This window comes from Manis pentadactyla, chromosome Y (genome assembly GCF_030020395.1).
Source record: "Manis pentadactyla isolate mManPen7 chromosome Y, mManPen7.hap1, whole genome shotgun sequence".
NCBI lineage: Eukaryota > Metazoa > Chordata > Mammalia > Pholidota > Manidae > Manis > Manis pentadactyla.
The window spans coordinates 21684043-21703286 of NC_080039.1; the positions used below are offsets into that span (position 1 = coordinate 21684043).

Here is a 19244-nt window from a genome sequence, read left to right on the forward strand (position 1 = left end):
GTCCATTATTGGGTTCTGTGAGTCTGCTGCTGTTTTGATCCTTCAGTTTTTCCTTGGTTCTTATACTCCACAAATGAGTGAAATCATTTGATACTTGTGTTTCTCTGCCTGACTTATTTCACTGAGCATAATACCCTGTAGCTCCATCCATGTTGTTGAAAATAGTAGGATTTGTTTTCTTCTTATGGCTGAATAAGATTCCATTAAGTATATGTTCCACTTCTTCTTTATCCATTCATCTACTGATGGACACTTAGGTTGCTTCCATTTCTTGGCTATTGTAAATAGTGCTGCAATAAACTTAGGGGTGCATATGTATTTTTGAATCTGGGATCCTGCATTCTTAGGTTAAATTCCTAGGAGAGGAATTCCTGGGTCAAATGGTATTTCTATTTTTATTTTTAAGGAACTTCCATACTGCTTTCCACAGTGGTCGAACTAATTTACTTTCCCACCAGCAGTGTAGGAGGGTTCCCCTTTCTCCACATCCTCACCAACATTTGTTGTTGTTTGTATTTTGGATGGTGGTGATCCTTACTGGTGTGAGATGAATTCTCATTGTGGTTTTAATTTGCATTTCTCTGATGACTTGTGATGTGGAGCACCTTTTCATGTGACTGTTGGCCATCTGAGTTTCTTGGAGAACTGTCTATTCAGCCCCTCTGACCATTTTTTATTTGGGTTATTTGCTTTTTGTTTGTTGAGGTGCATGAGCTCTTTATATATTTTGGATGTCAACCCTGTATCGGATCTGTCATTTATGAATATGTTCTACCATTTACTGGAGGATGTCCTTTTTTTCTATTGGTCGGTGGTGTCCTTCGCTGTACAGAAGTTTTCAGTTTGGAGTAGTCCCACTTGTTCGTTTTTGCTTTGTTTCCCTTGCTGGGGAGAAATATTCATGAAGTCACTCATGTTCATGTCCAAGAGATGGGTCCAGTCTTTTTGACAGATATGCAACTGGCCCTTGCCAGGGCCCAGAAATTGGTGTGAGAACCTTGAGGGCCACTTTTTCCTTTTTATGTATGAAGAGACTGAAGTGCTTTTCTATATCTAAGAGGCCTAGGGCTGGTGTCTGTCTTAAAGCAGCCTTTATTTCCAGGAAGGCGGGTTTTGCCTCTTCTGTCCAGACAGGGAGCTCTTGGTCCGGCTCTCCAACAAGGCTGCAGAGGAGTCTTGCCATTGTCGAGAATTCAGGAATCTGGATTCAGCAGAACCCAGTGGCCCCCTGGATTTCTTATATACCCTTTTTTGTATGGATCTGGAATAAGGAGGTAATGGCCAGTTTCCTCTCTGGCCTTAGTGCCCTTTTCCCTGGGTGATGAGAAAGCCCAAGTACAGGACTTGTTGCTGGCATATTTGTGCCATTTCCCATGAGACTTGGTATTCTGAGTCTGACAGGAGTTGCAAGAGGGCCTTTGTGCTTTTGCACAGTTTTCCTGGGTGTCGCTGGCAAGGAGGAGGTCATCTAAATACTGGAGGAGGGTGCAGCACATGGCTTCTCTCAGAAAGCTGGCAAGATCTGCAGCCAACCCCACTCCAAAGAGAGTGGGTGAGTTCTTGAGCCCTTGTGGAAGCCTCATCCATGTTAACTGCATATGCTACCCTGTATCCAGTTCAGTCCACTCAAGGACAAAGAAGGGCTGGCTTTGGGGGGTCAGCTGGAGGCAGATGAAGGCAACCTTTATGTCTGTTCAAGTGAACCATTTGGCATACCGTGGTATCTGGCTGAGGAGAGTGTACGAATTTGAGACCACTGGGTGTAAAGAAACAGTCATTTTACTGATGGCTCACAGGTTTTGAACCGGCCAGTACCCTCCTTCTGGCTTTCTGACTGGTAGAAGTGGGGTGTTTCAGAGTGACTGACACTGTTAGAGTGCCTGCTCTTGCCTCTTGTGAGAGGGGGTACTGCTGCTCTCTTTGAGGCTGGGCCCCCAGACTTAATTCTACAATGACAGAGTCTCAGTTATGAGCAAGGCCAGGTGGGTTGTCTTCAGACCATACTTGGCTCTGAATTCAGGTGGGCTACTTGAGGGGGTCTGGGCACAGAATAGCCTGCACTCCTCTTCCCTAGGTGCGGTTATTGCCAGTACAAGACGGACCCTGGCTCTTTTGGGCATTGGTTTTGTTTGAGGCTGGTGCACCCAGTGGGTTCAAACGTTTTTGGGCTGTGAGCTTTGAGAGTATATCTCAGCTGAGGAGGGGTATGGAGCTCTCAGACAGGTAGAGAAACTCATGTCAGCCCTTGTGTCCTCCAAGTTCACATTGGTGTTCTTGGCCAAAGTGTTGCTGGACTGCTTTTGTCCTGGTGGCTCCTAGAATAGTTGCAGTTTTTTTCACTGAAGGGGGCTACAGGGAGGGTGACCACAGACTTTTCTGCTCCTGCGTTAACCATAAAAGTCATGTTTTTCCACCCCACCACTTTCTTTTTGACCGTGGGCTCATGGGGGCTGAGTGCGAGAGAGCCCGGTCCATGTCAGTCTGCGACTGCTCCTGCCAGGCAAGTGATCCTTTCTCCATGAGGCTCCTTCTGGTAGTGACTGGGTTTCAGGGCTTTGCCTCAGTTGGGGCATTCATTCTTCCAATGACCCTTATCTTTACAGTAAGCACACTGGTCCCTGGCTAGGGGTGTCCTAGGCTTCCCCACTCTCGGCAGCCAGCTTTTCTCTGACTTTTGATCATTTATTCCTTTTAAAGTGGCTGCTGGGAGACTGAATTTTTCCTCATAATTCTTTCAGCCTCTTGTCAGCCTGTTTAGATATACTTTGTGGGCAATTTCAATCAGCTGAGTGATTTTCATCCTGGCAAAGTCCTCAAGTTTCTGAGGCTTTCATCTGATGTCTGGGGCAGCTTGGGCCACGAATGAGGTGTTGACCATCTGTTGGCTCTCTTGTGCCTCACAGCCAAAAGGGGTGTAGATGTGATAAGCTTCACACAGTCTTTAATAATAGTAACCAGGATTATCTCCTGGTTCTTGAGTGACTTGAAAATACTTTGGTCATATTCATAGGCCTTTTGGGCCTGGCTTTGATCTCCTGGAGGAGGGCATCCCAATATCAGTAGATCTGGTGCTGCCTGTCAAGGGTCGTGAAGTCCCACTCAGGGCCCTCCTCGGGGACAGCAATTTCAGCCCATGCAGCTTGATCTAGGACCCTGGCTGGTGCATGCTAATTCAGGTTTTGGTGAGCCCCTTTTGTAATCTGTCTCCTCTCTTCCATGTTGAACAGGGTGTGGGAAAGCTGCTGGCAGTCTTCCCAGATCATCCGATGAGTTTGGAAGAGGGATGTCATGAGGTCAACCAGGACTTGTGGCTTCTCCAAGTATGACAGAATGTTGTGTTCCCAGCTGAGGAGGTCAGTCGTGGTAAAGGGTTGATAGTAAAGCATGGACCAGCCTGGCTGTGTAGTTCCATCCTCATCACACCTCTCAGGCTCCTGTCTCTCTTGAACCAGCATCTGAAGGGCACCTGCTCCCAGCCGAGGGTTCAGTCTGGCTGCAGGTCCAGGGTGAGTGGGTCCACTGATTCTGGAGGTGGCATGGAGGCTGAAGGGGTGGAATATCCAGAACTGGGGGCTGAGTGCTGCCAGAGTTGGCGGTGTATATGGCGGGGGCAACATTAGCTCTTCCTCTGGATCACCTGCAGGAATTTGCAGAGGCTCAGGCTTTTGTTGATCCTTTGTGTGCTGCTCTGTTGAGGTGATTAAGACCGTACCTTGTCCCTGCCCGTTGCAAGTGAATTGCACCCAAGGGGGAAGAGTCTGGGCAACTCCTAACCAGGAGTCGGTATGTGGGAACTAGTCAGAATGACCTGGGTCTCCAGTGATGACCCACCACACTCAGCAGATTGGTGGGACATCTAGGGTTCCTTCTGGAGGAGGCCCCACACTAAAAGTGGGCCATTTGGATTCACACAGGGTTTTTAACCTTCCAGGAGTTAATTTTACTCTGTAGTCTCCTGAAAATCTCCTCCTGAAATTTTTGATCATGGTGTCAAAACTGGGTTTGCTGTGCCCTGACCCCATTACATGTCCATGTAACGGTACCATGACAACAGACAAGGGAGGCGTGCCTCCTCTAAGGAGGTGACCAATCAGATACCCATCTGTTTGTGCTCCTCTTGGAAACTTTGGTCAGCCTTGACCCGTATAAGTCCCAGGCCAGTTCAGCTGCAGCTGAGTCACCAAAATGCTGTGACAGCCAACCATGAATGTGGATGAGGGCTCATTCAGAGTCTGTAGTGCAGACCATGGAATCACAGATTCAGTGCAGACTGAATGACTTCAGACCCCCTGCACTTATACACACACACACACGCACCCCAGAGTTTAAACATTGCCCCCCTGGGAATGTCTACCTGTGAGAATTCTGGTGTCCGGGAGGTGCTCAGGTTCCCCTTCCACTCCAGCGGGTGGGACTGTCTGGGTCAGGGGACCCTGGGCCTTCCCGGATGTGACGTCAAAACCAGGTCCCCACCTGCCAAGCCTGCTTGAGACCAGCGGGAACAGCGGAGTGAGGCTGGCCCATGGCGACCGGGTGGGGTCTGCAAAAAGATCAGGCTGGGTGCGCCTTCTCCATTGCAGTCCCCTGTTCCATCACCGGCCCACGGCTGCCCCAAGCTGGTGGCAACAATGGGCCACAGTGGTTGGGATTCCTGGTTAGGGAGCCAAATATGAAGGAAAACCTGAAAACCTGGACTGGATCACTGAGGGAAGAACTAAGCGGCGCTCAGAGGTCTTTTAGTGCTGAGTTTTATTTCACACCAGCAGGCTCAGAGGGGAGTAATCTCCAAGGTCTGAGCCCTGAACAAAGACAAGGGTAGCAACTGATATTTTTCTGCTTCCATATCTGTAACATTTCTATGACGCAGGCAGCAAGCAGGGTGAAAAAGGAGTTTGAGGATGAAGCAGAAAGGACTGGAAGTATAGTTTGAGTGTTTCGTTTGAGAAGCAGAGGGGACCACCAGACTGGATCGCTGACCCTGTAAATGTTAAATGCTTTCCTTATCATAGACACCGGTGGCCGCATGTGCCTGGCCCCCGTGTGGTCCGCGGATCTGGCGGCCCGCCTCCCCGCACATGGCCGTGTGGCCGGCTCTCTGGGGCTCGCAGCCAGCCCTGTGGACCACGCCTTGGCCAGGGAAGCCCCGGAGGAGACAAGCGCAAATGCCTCGTGGGCTCAGCACCTTGGCGCCCGTGCCCACGTGGCCCCTTCCCCGTGCAGAGGGCTGCAGCCCGAGTCCTCAACTCTGCAATGGGAAACCGGCCCCCAGCCCATATCCGCAGCTGGGAATAGGGCGGCGCCAACTTCAGGGGTGGGTGGGCGGTATTTCCTCTTGTCCAGAGGCCTCTTGTGATCGTGTCGCAACCTTTATGCCAATGGACTGGATGGAAAACCAGCCTCCCTTCCTTCAAAGCTGGACTTTCCATAAAAGAGCCTGTGGGTAAAGTAGACATGTTTCGAAATGACCGTGAACCCCCAGCTTCCTTAAAAATGTTTGCAGCACAGGAGTGGTTTTCCTCTTCTTTCCAAAACTGCACTGTCTCTCCTGTCCACTTTGTTTCCCACCAGTCTGGCTTCAACAGTTAAATTGTTGATGCTCACCATTAAAGAGCAGCAGAAAAAATTAATCCCTCCATCCTTTTCCCATTTCAAAATCAAGTAAAATTGTTTTGTTTTGTTTTTAACTTGAAAACGTAGGTGTGTGAGAGCGTTCTCATGCTATTCTTATGGAGGTGAGTGGTGTTTGTCTGCTGGGCACTGTGCACATTTGGGGCTGCATGATTCTTTGTGCTCATGCCAACATGCACACAGTAGGCTGTTTAGCAGCTTCCCAGGCTGATACTCACTAATGGCAGCAGGATTGTACTTCCTAAGTTGTGACAACCCAAAATGTGCCCAGACATTGCCAGATGTCCCCTGGGGGACAGAATGATCCTAGCTGAAAATTGCCGACTCAGACAAACTCAAGCTGCTTTCTCTTCTCTGCAAGGAGAGTCTAGACATCCCTCCCGTACCCACCATTTTGGGATGATCCCACCCTCCTGCTCGCAGGATCCAAAGTTGGAAGAGCAGTGACGTTAGCATCTGTACAACCCCAGCTTTATTTCAGTGGCTTCAGTCAGACCCATTCCTTCAAGTATCCAAAGGGCTCTCAAGGAGGAATGGAAACATGCCCCCAAATGGGAAGGTTCTGTCTGAAGCAAGGAGGCTCTAGAATCAGCCTCACAGCCATGGACACCCACTTCACGGCCTTCTTCACGTCTCCCTCAGCTCTGACCGGGCCTCCTGAGGCTTCTTCCGTGGGGCCTTCTTCGGGCCCAGCTGGCAGCCTGGTTTGTAGGGTGAAGAGCGACCTCCCTGACCTGCATTGGTCCACCTGGGATACACTTTGTGACCCCACCGAAGTTCTTAGCCTTTGCTCTGTGAGAGCTGAACTTCCCTCCTTTTCCCCAAAGGTTCAGTCACACATCTCAGAATGCCTTGCAGCCCATTCTGTCTGCCATGACAACCTGAGCAGCCCTTAACCTGAGGGAAAGGGGACACTGGATTAGCTAGATTGTTCCTAGGAAATTCGTGCTGGCCACTGAAGATTGCCATCATCCTATGAATTCACAAATTATACCTTTGTCATTTCCTGGAATTTTATAGTTATTGACATTAAGCTTACCGGTTCTCAGATTTAAGGATTTGCTTCTTTATCTTTCTGAAAACCAACGTGACACTTCTCTGCCTTCAGCTGATGGCCTGTCAACATTTTTTTGAAGTGACAAAAAAAGGTATTGTGGCCCACGCCCTGGGCTGGAACCCATTTAGACTTGCAGAATAGAGTCTTGTGACCCAGCAAGGCACCTATGAGTGGGCCACAAAGTGAAAGAAAAGCATGTTTGAGTACCATTGTTCTTAAGAGAGAATCAGTGAGAACTGCCAGGCATCTATCAAGTGGGGCCCGTGTGTAACTTCCAGTAACAGAGCTGAAGGAATAGGCGGCCACATGACTACCATGCACGGAGTGTTTACTGGGCATGTTGAAGAACCTAGCCCGGTTTATGCCTCTTAGTGTCGACGTGCTGAGGACAATCACTCCTCCTCAGGTACTGCTCCATGTTTATAGGTGGAGTGCCTGGGGGACTGAGGTAAATCCTGAGCCGAGGTCAAACTGTAAGGGGCTGTTGAAGATGCTGAGTGTCACACTGTTGGCTCTGCTACCTTTCCCATTTCAGGCACCTGCCAGCAGGCAACACGTTAGATTCTGGCCTGGGGTGTGGTGGCTGTGCAGGCAGGTTGAGGAGTTTGTAAGTCACACAAAGGCCTACAGAGTGTATATAATGCTGGCTCTGATCGATACACCTCATTGGTAACATTAAGGTGTGACTTCCATTTTCTACCACAAACTATACATATGAGCCCTGACTGATTTTTGTGACTTCTGGAGTGGAAGTCTATATTCCCGGGGCTCTGAAGTTCTCATGGAATGACTGTCCAGAAGAAGTCCATACTGCACAGCTCAGGAGGAGCCTGGGAATAGCAGCTCATCAAGCTTCATGAGAAAGTGCAGCGGACACGGCTGTGTGTCCCCCACGATCTGGTTTTCTTCCCTCCTACGCATGTCCCAGAGCCAGATTTCCCAGCCATGTGGCTGGGACTAGTCACTGTTAAGAGAGCACACGTACTGCACACCACTGCCTGGCCAGCCTCTGAAGTGCCCCCTGAGTGATGTTCCACATGCCTTTCACTTCAGATTGAGGCAAACAGGCCCAGAGAACTCACCATCTACCTGTTGAGGAAAAGTGGCTACAAAATGGAAGGGACTGGAGTCTCCGAGTCATAGCTTGCAGGACACAACCTGAGGCAGAAATACAACTACACCGTGGGAAGTCACTGTTGTTTCATCTTTTGTTACAGCAACTCATGCTCCCCAAAGGAACACAAAACTCCTGTGGGTTTTCGATGGAATTACACTGAGTGGAGAATTGCCAGCATAACAATATTGAGTCACGTCATCCGTGAACAGAGTCTACATCTTTATTACTTACTTGTCTTTCACAAAGTTAATCTCATTTTTAAAATCTTAAATTAGATTCTTTTTCTTTCCCCATAAGAGTCCCGCACATCTTCCACTCAGATGTATTCCTTTGACCACTGTTGGTTTCCTTACCACTGTAGATAGCATTTTTTAAATTCTAATGTATTTTTTAAATCAATGTGTCACTGACATACACTCTTATGAAGGTTTCACATGAAAAAAACAATGCGGTTACTACATTCACACATATTATTGAGTCCCCCCATACCCCATTGCTGTCACCATCCATCAGTGCACTAAGACGCCACACAGTCACTACTTGTCTTCTCTGTGCTACACTGTCTTCCCCATAGTTTCCCCCCTCAAGACCATGTGTGCCAATCATAATGCCCCTCAATCCCCTTCTCCCTTCCTTCCCAACCATCCTCCCCAACCCTTCCCCTTTGGTAAACACTAGTCCCTTCCTGGAGTTTGTTTATGAGTCTTGTAAATAGCATTTTTTTAATTACATTTTTTAAAAAGTTGTCACTGGTGTACAGGAATGCAGTTGGATTTATTTTTAAACATGTCTTCTGAGATGCACTTTGTATACCATAATATTCACTCATTTAATGTGTAGATTTTGAAGCATTTTTAGTAAATGTATGTAATTGTAGCACCATTACCACAACCCAGTTTTGGAACATACCTGTCTGCCCAAAATGTTTCCTAGTGCCCATTTGCCAGAACTCTCACTCCTGCCTAAGCACCAGAAAACCACTGCTTTATGTCATCTTTCTCCATACTGTTACCCTTTCTAGAAAAATCCCTGTGCATGGAATCATGGCCATGTACTCTTTACTTGGATATTCTACATAATCATGTTACCTATGAATAATTATGGTTTTGTTTCTTTCTTTGCAGTCCTTCCTCTCATTTTCACCTTCTGGCTATTTTTTAAGTGGTTACCCTTAACATTCTAACATACAGAACCTGCTTAAAATCCAAAGTTAATAACTCAGAACACACAAGGATCTTAAAAAGTTCTAGCCCTAAATATTCCTCCCTTACCTTACATGTTATCTGTGAACTCCAGGGTATAGAAAGTTCAAAGCTCTAATCAATGCAAGCGTAGATGGCCCATGTGTGTACCAATTTCTTTGTTTACTACTGTTCCTCAATCAAGCTCCTCCTTTCTGGGTCCACTCACTTTGTTCCTAATGACTCCCCTTTCATAAGCTCTTTATGTTCATTTTGTCCTCATTCTTGACTGATGGGTTTGTGGATAGAAAATTACTGGATGACCACTACTTTTGTTCAGCACGTTGAGGATCCTATTTAACTGTTTTTGCTCCTTGTTTAAAAGGCTGGGGCTCACTGATTTAATGTACATCCTGCATCATTGATTTCTGTTTTCTCCCTGGATTCTTTTAAAAATTTGTGTCTGAAATTTCTGCATTTTCATTATCATACGTCTAGGTGGGAATATATTTTTATTTATTCTGCTCAAGACTCAATGAACTATCTCCATCTATGGCTTTCACTAATTCTGGAAGCTTTTCGACCTCCTTTCAGTACCGCCTTCTTCACCATCTATTTTTATCCCACTGAAATGCCTTGAGACACACATGGGGTATTCTCACATTCATCTCCACACCACCTAAGGACTCTACCACTGATTCCTTCATGCCGTTGGTCTTTGTGCTGTGTTTCAGGCAATTTCTGCAGATTTATCCTCCAATTTCCATAAGTCTCTCACCAGCACTGTCTTGTCTAGGTATGTGGTGCTTCCCGGCATTTTAGATCTCAGCAATTTCATTTCACTGATCTTGCCAAAGGTGCCCAGGGAAAGGCAGGCAAACCACCCCGATAGACATTTGAGTTCAAAGCAGCCAAAGTCCCATGCAGATGGATGCTAGGGTCTGTTGAGTGTGCCGTTTTATTTGATAAATCGTCTGCGTGAAAATCATCTCAACATGCCATGGCATCCATCAGCGAGTGTTGTTGCCTACCTCTGACCTACTGGTTCTCCATGGGGAGCACTGGAAAATTTCTGGAGACATTTTTCAGTATCAACTGGGGTACAGACCCCCTCCTGGCATCTGGGGATTAGAGGCCACAGGTGCCACTTACCATCCTACGGTGCCAGCACAGCCCCCCTCCCCACAGAACCCAGCCCGAAACATCAATACTGCTGAGGAAACCCTGCAGTAACCAACCAATTATTATCTTCAAGATCTTTGAGCTGTAAACATATTTGCTTCTTGTGTGCACATGTGAGCTCACTGATAGCCTCTGGCTCAGCTTAGAGTTGGCTGTGCTCACTGATGCTGTACTTGTGTGTTTATGCCATAGCAATGTTTCCTTTTCTGCCTTTGATTTTTTTTTCTTTTGGTATCATTAATCTACAATTACATGAGGAACATTATGTTTACTAGACTCCCGCCATCACCAAGTCACCCCCACATACCCCATTACAGTCACTGTCCATCAGCGTAGTAAGATGCTGTAGAATCACTACTTGTCTTCTCTGTTGCACAGCCCTTCACATGCCCCCCCTCCACATTACACATGCTAATCGTAATACCCCCTTTCTTTTTCCCTGCCCTTATCCCTCCCTTCTCATCCCTCCTACCCAGTCCCTTTCCGTTTGGGAACTGTTAAACCATTCTTGGGTTCTGTGAGTCTGCTGGGGTTTTGTTCCTTCAGTTTTTCTTTGTTCTTATACTCCACATATGAGTGAAGTCATTTGGTACTTGTCTCTCTCCGCCTGGCTTATTTAACTAAGCATAATACACTGTAGCTCCACCCATGTTGTTGGAAATGGTAGGATTTGTTTTCTTCCTATGGCTGAAAAATATTCCATTGTGTATTTGTACCACATCTTCTTTATCCATTCATCTACTGATGGACACTTAGGTTGCTCCCATTTCTGCCTTTGATTTTTGACAGTGTATGTACATGATATATCTGCCTAGATTTCAGGAACTGAAAGGCTTCAAAGAAATGAAGAGGTTTCTGAATAAAACATCAGAGGAGACTATAAGCTTCAGAAGTACCGGGGAAACCCAAATATGTTTTATTTTCAATGAGCAGATGATACAATGTGATGTGTACATAAGGAGTTCCTTCATGAAAACAAATGCCAGCGACTGTGAAGAACAGCCCATTCAGACTTCCTCTGAATGTTTGGCATAGGAATCACTCGATTTGACCGTTTTGTTGAACATTTGTCACAGAAAAATAAGGTGGCACTTTTAGCGAGAGGATGGCCATTGTGATTCCTAGTGGGAGCACATAGGTGAAGCGTTCCTTTACTAGCATTTCTTTTATAACCAGAAAACTAGGTGGAAAGTCAAGGGTGGTGTGGCCATAAAAATCCACATAGAAATTCCAGGTCACTGCAGTAATATCACCAGTGCCACTGAAGAAAAGAAAGGAGGTGGTGATTTTGTAATAAAATCGGAGGAATTCTGGGTGTGCATCACTGATCAGTGGACCCAAAACGCCTTGGAGTCAAAAACAAGGGCGACTGACACCATGCAATTCGCGGCCACTATCGGGTCCCACCCATACAGAATTTCACTTGAAAGGACGCAGCTCCCGTTAAGACTGCTCTCCGTGCTAAGCGAAACTATCGAGCTGAAGATGTTCACGTTTTGAAAATAGAAAACATCCCAAAGTCCAATGAACACAACAGAAGCAATGTTGCTGTCAATTTCCTCCACACACACCAGAATCTGCTTCTGGCTTGGATTATGCCCAGAGACCATACCCAAATACTAATAAGGAAGCGCGTCGTTTTGACGAAGAAATGCTTCTGCTCAGCTTGACTGACAACCGGGTGGAGGCATCATGAAGACATGCCAGGAACACCAGAGAGAAAAAAACGAACAGATGGAATGAGCTTCAGTTTATCAAGGGCTAATATTTACACACTGTCCTCCTTGTATAACAGTTACATTTAAGCATTCTGTGAATGCATTGGCTGTAAACTGGTGCTCTAAAAATTTTATGTAAGAATAAGATGCATAGAAATCCCTGAACATGGTGAGCATATTAATTTGTAAAGCATTATTGGGACATAATTTGACATAATCTTTCAAAAGTTGAAATGTGCATACCAGTGTCCAGCAGCTCCAATTCCAGGAATTTATACTGAGGGATTTATAAGAATTTGCAAAAATGACACAGAGACACATTAGTTTCAGCACCATTTATCATAAACATTGGCAGTGACCTAAATCTCTATTAATAGAGGAATACTTAAATAAACTAGTGTAGATCCAGGATTATGGTGGAGTATCTACTTGGCCATTATAAAAAATGAGTTAATCTGTTTGATTTCTCTGAGGAAACTTCTGTTATATACCCAATAAAACAAAATAAATAATAATACACATGATACACCCATTTGTGTTGAAACAGGCTAATTTTCTTTATACATATATACAAATAGGTCTATACATGCAGTTTTTTTTTAAAGGGTACGAAGTTGCACACAGGAAGTAGTTCTTGGGAGACTGATGGAGAAGGGTAGGGACTTTGATTCTTATTTACCTATTTTTCTACAATAGGTAAATAAAAACCAAACATTTGCATGGTTTTAATCATAAACATACTTTTATAATTAAGAAGAGAATGAATATGACCTTGAAGATCTTCACACAGCAAATCATGCCTATTAATTTTTTACCCATCACTTGCTCAAAATCCCAACTTTTGATTTTGGCTTTTCTTGAGTTAAAAATATCCTGATTTTCTTTTTTTTAGAAGAAAAGAAGACAATTTCAAATTGATAACAACTAAAATATCTTTTCTGTCCCTTATGCCCTTCTTGTTCAGCACAAACAGAGAATAAACAAATATCCAGATGTATTTTCCATGAAGCGATAGCTCCCAGGGAGACTGTGACCACCTTATTTGGATTATTTCTAAGTTTGAATCCTTAGGAATACGTGGCAGGGAACATCAGGAAATGATATTCCTAGGTCTTCTCCCTCTGTTGATTAGCAGAAGGGAAAGATGCCGGGTCTGCTCAGGGAGGACCAGTGTGTGGGCAACCTAGGCACCTGTCATGCGGAATTTAGAGGCCCCTGAGTGTGTCACCTTGCTTGGAAGCCTGATATTCTCAATATTGCTTCCACTTCTGCAGTCTTTCTAATCACTTGGGGACAGTCGCTGAACTGCTTGGGAAGTGACATTAGCAAGATGGGTTTGGGACTGGCTGCCAATTTGATTAAGTCCCTCTGCACAAGAATGAGACTCCCTTGCCAACGAAGGTCAGAGGGAATGGCCCACAGGACCAGTGAGGTTTTACAGAGTGAAGGAATCAGGAAGGAGAATGTTACAGTTGCAGGGAAATGTGCCAGCTTGGGGAAGTTTGGGGACATCTGTGCCAAAACTGGTGGGGGTGGGGACCCGTTTTCCCTGAAGAACAAATTGAAAGAGTCCCTAGATGTTACTTTACCATTTTACAGTGGGCCCTGTAGAAGGACTAAAGAGTTCAGAAGACCAGGGAATGGCCAATATTTGTTGTAGCAGTGGGAAATGAACAGGAAGGTGAAAGTTGCAGCCAATTAAAAGATTCGCAGAAAGAGAAGCACCTCCAGTAAAAGGCATGGTTATGTAGTGTTTGGGCCTCTGAACAAAGCCAAGTGAATCCATGCTTTTCACCAAAAATGCATTGCAGGTGTATCTTGTGCTTTGTATAGGTCATGCCCTATTTCAAATACTTTATGAATATCAATACATTCAAACTTCATGGCAGCCAAATGACAGATGTACAATTATGCCCCCTGTGGTATAGATGAAGGAGCTGAGCCGAGTGTCACACAGATACACACGGCAAAACCACGCTCCAGAGCCCTTGTTATTGACCCAGGGCTTCTCTGCTGGGCTGATGTTGGGTGGTGTTTATTCACATAAAAAACATATGAACAAGAACTAGCCAAACCCTTTATCAGTTAAAACTATAGCTATTTCTGTCATTCTCCATGTCACATTTAAAAAAATGAAAGTGATGCTTGCAGGATTGCAGTGTATAAGAAAGTCTAAATACCTGCTTCCTTGTCCCCTTTATCTCAGTGACTAAAAACTTTTTAGATGCTGATGCTTTGTACATATACACAGTGGGATATTATTAGCCATAAGAAGAAAGGATATCCTACCACTTGCAACAACATGGATGAAGCTAGAGGGTATTATGCTCAGTGAAACAAGCCAGACAGAAAAAGACAAGTATCAAATTATTTCACTGACATGTGGAGTAAGTATAAAAACAAAGAGTAAAACTAAAGTGACAAAACAGCATCAGACTCACAGTACCCAAGAATGGACTAACAGTTCCCAAAGGGAAAGGGACTGGGGAGGATGGGTGGGAAGGGAGGAACAAGAGGGGAAAGGGCACATTACAATTTGCAGATGTAATGTAGGGGGTGGGCACAGGGAGGGCTGTTCAACACAGAGAACACAAGAAGTGGTTCTATAGCATCTTACTATGCTAATGGTCAGTGACTATAATGGGGTATGTGGTCAGGACTTGATGATGGGGGGAGTCTATTAAACATAATGTCGCTCATGTAATTGTAGATTAATGATTTAAAAAAGCATAGGCAGAAATCTCTTGAACATAAACATGAGTGACTTCTTCATGAACATATCTACCCAGGCAAGGGCAACAAAAGTAAAAATGAAGAAGTGGGACCACATCAAACTAAAAAGATTCTGTACAGCAAAGGACACCATCAATAGAACAAAAAGGCATCCTACAGTATGGGAGAATATATTCATAAATGACGTATCTGAGAAGGGGTTGACATCCAAATTATATAAAGAGCTCACGCACCTCAACAAACAAAAAGCAAATAATCTAATTTAAAAATGGGCAGAGGAACAGGCACTTCTCCAATTCAGAGGCCAACAGACACATGAAAAGATGCTCATCATCTTTTCATCAGAGAAATGCAAATTAAACCACAGTGAGATATCACCCCACACCAGTAAGGATGACCTCCATCCGAAGGACAAACAGCAACAAATGTTCGTGAGGATGTGGAGAAAGGGGAACCCTCTTACACTGCTGGTGCGAATGTAAATTAGTTCAACCATTGTGGAAAGCAGTATGGAGGTTCCTCAAAAAACTAAAAGCAGAAATACCAGTTGACCCAGGATTTCCACTCATAGGAATTTACTCTAAGAATGCAGCCACCTAGTTTGAAAAAGACATATGCACCCCTATGCTTATCACAGCACATTTACAATAGCCAAGAAATGTAAACAATGTAAGTGTCCATCAGTAGATGAATGGATAAAGATGTGGTAAATATACACAACGGAATATTTTTCAGCCATAGGAAGAAAACAAATCTTACCACTTGCAACTACATGGATGGAGCTAGAGGGTATTATGCTCAGTGAAATAAGCCAGGCAGAGAAAGAAATGTATCAAATTATTTCACTCATATGTGAAGTATAAGAACAAAGAAAAAAACTGAAGTAACAAAACAGCAGCAGACTCACAGAACCCAAGAATGGACTAACACTTACCAAAGGGAAAGTGACTCGAGGATGGGTGGGAAGGGACTGACAAGGGGGGAAAAGGGACATTACAGTTCACACACATTATGTGGTCAGGGGACAGGAAAGTCCATATACACAGAGAAGACAAGTAATGATTCTGTAGCATCTTACTATGCTAATCGTCAGTGACTGTAATGGTGTAAAGTGGTAAGGACTTGATAATAGGGGGAGCCCAGTAACCATAATACTTACTAGTAATTGTTCACGTAATTGTGCATTAACAGTACAAAAAAAACTGATGCTTTTATTTAAAAACATACAAGGGTAGTCAGAAATGTGGAGAAATTGGAATCATTGTGCATTGCTAGAGGGGATGAGAAATGTAGTTGCTGTAGAAAAGGGTACATCAATTTCTTAAAATATTAAACAGAATTATCATGAGATTCAGCAATTCCACTTCTGGATATATACACCCAAAGGAAGACAAAGCAGGGAGTCAAACAGATATCTGCACCCTTATGTTTATAGCAGCATTATGTACAATAGCCAAATGGTGGGAGCAACCCAAACGTCCACTCACAGATGTGTGGGGGGAAAAATGTGGTCCATACACACAACAGAATGTTATTCAGCCCCTGAAAAAGGAAGGACATTCTGACACCTGCTTCAACACGGATGAACCTTGAGGACATTGTGCTCAGTGACATAAGCCACTCAGAAAAGGACACAGACTGTAGGACTCCACTTGTCTGAGGCACCTAGCATAGTCAGATTTTACATGGAGAAAGTAGATGGTGGGTGCCAGTGGCTGGGGAGGGAGGAATGGGGAGTTAGGACAGAGTTTCCGTTTGGGGAGACCATGAAGTTCTGGAGATGGATGGTTTTGATGGTTGCACTGCAGTGTGAATGCCATTAATGCTGCTGAACTGAATACCTAAAAATGGTTAAAACAGTAAATTTCATGTTATTACAAGAAAAGTATCACAAAAATGCTGGTATTTTATAAAAAGCGAAGATGTGCTCACCTTGCTGAAGAAATGACAACCCGAAGTTTGGCGACACCATCTCTTCCCTTCTTAAGGCACAGGCTAGCCATTTGCTTTCACACACTCACTCAGTTGGATGTGAGGGTGGAGATGACATTACCCAGTATTGTGAGTTGGAATTGACATTCAAATTAGTACTCAAATGGCCTCATAAAATCCAGCAGCACAGAGGCTAGCAGACATGCCCAACATGGGAAGCTCGTCATTGGCGGCTGGGGCTTATCCTTGGTAGGCTCATCTAGTTTTTCACAGGGAAGATGAATGAGTGAGGTGACCCAAGAAGTCTCAAAGTTCTCCTTAACGACGGCAAGAAAAGATAAATCACGATGGTGCTCCGCAAACACAACAAAAAAGGCAAGAGTTGTATTTCTCAGAAGTTCAAAGAGTGGTAACTGCCAGGTTCTAAAGGAAATAAAACATTCTTATGATTTATCTCAGGGAAAGCTGGTGAATTCTGCATAGCGGACACGCGACAAAAGATGCTGGGCCAGGGAAGTCAAACACCCTTTTAAAGCAGGTGATAGAGGGCCCATGGACAGGTAGCTGTTCAGGGCCCTGGAAGCTTCAGGGCACTTGTAAGTTTCATAAAACAAGCTCCAGTGAAACTCAGCCATTTAAAAGGAGGCTTAGTTAGATAGACCTCAGCTCTGATTGGTTATGTCCTATACAAAGGAAGCATTCTACCGTAAGCCAATCAGGAGCGAGTTGTGGATGTCATCAGTTCAGTTCTCTATTTGGTCCGGTGGGGGAGGGACTTCCTCCTCTCAGGAGCCAATATAAACCCCAGACTCCACAGCCTTGACGTCATTCTCCTCTGGAGCCCCTCCTGAGAAGTAGGGGCTTCCTTTTTTCGCTCATTAAAAGACCTTTGCTGGTTGCCCCATACTCTTCTCGGCTGGCGTCATTCTTCATAGCCTCCAAGACACAATCCTGGGAAAACCAGCATCTCAGCCGGTAACCCCTTGGAGAGTTGAGAGGTCTTTTTAGATTAGAAATTTCTGTTTCTGAGGGCGTAGACCAAACCACTCTTTTCATGTCTCCCACACACATGATTTTTGCATGTTATTACTTCATATAAACGGAAACATGCAGTGTGTAATTATCTCTGGAGTCTGGCCTCTTCGCTCAGAGTGATGTCAGAGTCACCTGTATGGCTAACTGCATCATCACGTCAGTCACTTTTATCGTTGTGCACCATTCCACTCTCTGGGGGGCATACCCCATTTTGTATGCATTCTCCCGGTGATGAACATTTGGGTTATCTTAGTTCAGCACTGCTTTGGGGAGGAACTTTTGCTACTAAAAATATAAGGTGTATGTTTTCTCTTTAATTGGATGTTTATGCTCAAGCAGCATATGAAGTCTATGCTTTGTGGAATTTGGTTTCTGTCAGAAGTGCGGCCAGTCAGGAGCCTACACAGGCTTTTCACATTTCACAGACAAACCAAATACACTATTGTTGCTGCCCTGACTTTCTCCTTTAGGGCAGCCTTCCACCCATGAGAGGCTAAACAACTCTAGGAAAGACAGATGGAATCTTCTAGCCTCCAGAAGTCTGTTGCATGTTCTCTTTACCTTGTGACATGCTCTTTCTAACAGTTGGTTAACGAACATTATCAATGAAAGCCTTGTATTCTGTCTGGAAATGCAACTGGATATCAATGGAGGTTCTTGGAAACTTATCAGAAATGCAGCCAAGACTACGTGGTGTATTATGGTAGGTCATCTTGATTTAAGTTTTATTTTTGGGTAAAAATCCACTCAGAAATATGATGTATGATTTAAATATGTAATGAGTTGAACAGGTTCCTGGGCCTGACCAGACTCATTCACTGTTGGGAACATTATAAAATCGGTACTGCTGTGATAAATCAGTTTGGCACAGGGTATCAAACTTTCAGGCAGACTCAGAATATCAGGGACTCTCACTTAAAGAAATATTTGAGACTATGAAAAAGGGATGAAGGAATTCGTTAAAACATTATCCGTAAGTATAAAGCATTAGAGGCAACCCAAATTGGAAAAATAAAAGGAAATTCTTAAGTAAATTATGGGCATAATTGATAGAATGTTATGCAGATGTTAAAAATGATCACTATGAAATTTCTGAATGAAAAGTGGAGGATATATAAATTAGATTCATTAGCGCTACATAATAACATGTGTGAAAAAATACTGGGTAGACATACATGAAATGATAGTAAGGGAGAAACAGTGTGGGTAGATTCCTCCCAGTGCTTTCACTATTCTGCATTTATGTAATAAAAACAAACCATGATCTGTTAATGGAGAAGTGCACAGGGCCCTACGCAGAATTCATATCTACGTTTCTTCAGAACTGGGAAAACATGAACCGTAAGGACTTTAAAATAAGACCAGCATTAGCTGCTCGCACCCCTGCACTGTGGTCCAGGTTCTTGCTCGCTCAGTTCCTTGGTTCGCTTCATGTGTTCACATCACACGCAGTGGAGGAATGGTGCCTAGACTCACTGTCGGCCTCAGGAGCCTTTGTCGAGTCCCATGATGCCTTGGAATTTATATGTCTTGTGGGAGGGCAGAGCCTCATTGCAGAGGTGAAAGTGGGATTGTCCAGTTACCCTGTCCCCTGCCCCACCCCACCTGCTGTTTTCCCAGGTGCCCCTGCATGTACACCATCTACTGCCAATCATGCTCTG

At 44.6% G+C, this 19244-nt stretch overlaps 1 pseudogene; it reads left to right on the forward strand.

Moving 5' to 3' along the window:
* The first annotated feature begins 2443 nt into the window (after positions 1-2443).
* LOC130682206 (TPR and ankyrin repeat-containing protein 1-like) overlaps positions 2444-19244 on the forward strand; it is a 70831-nt pseudogene continuing 54030 nt past the window's right edge.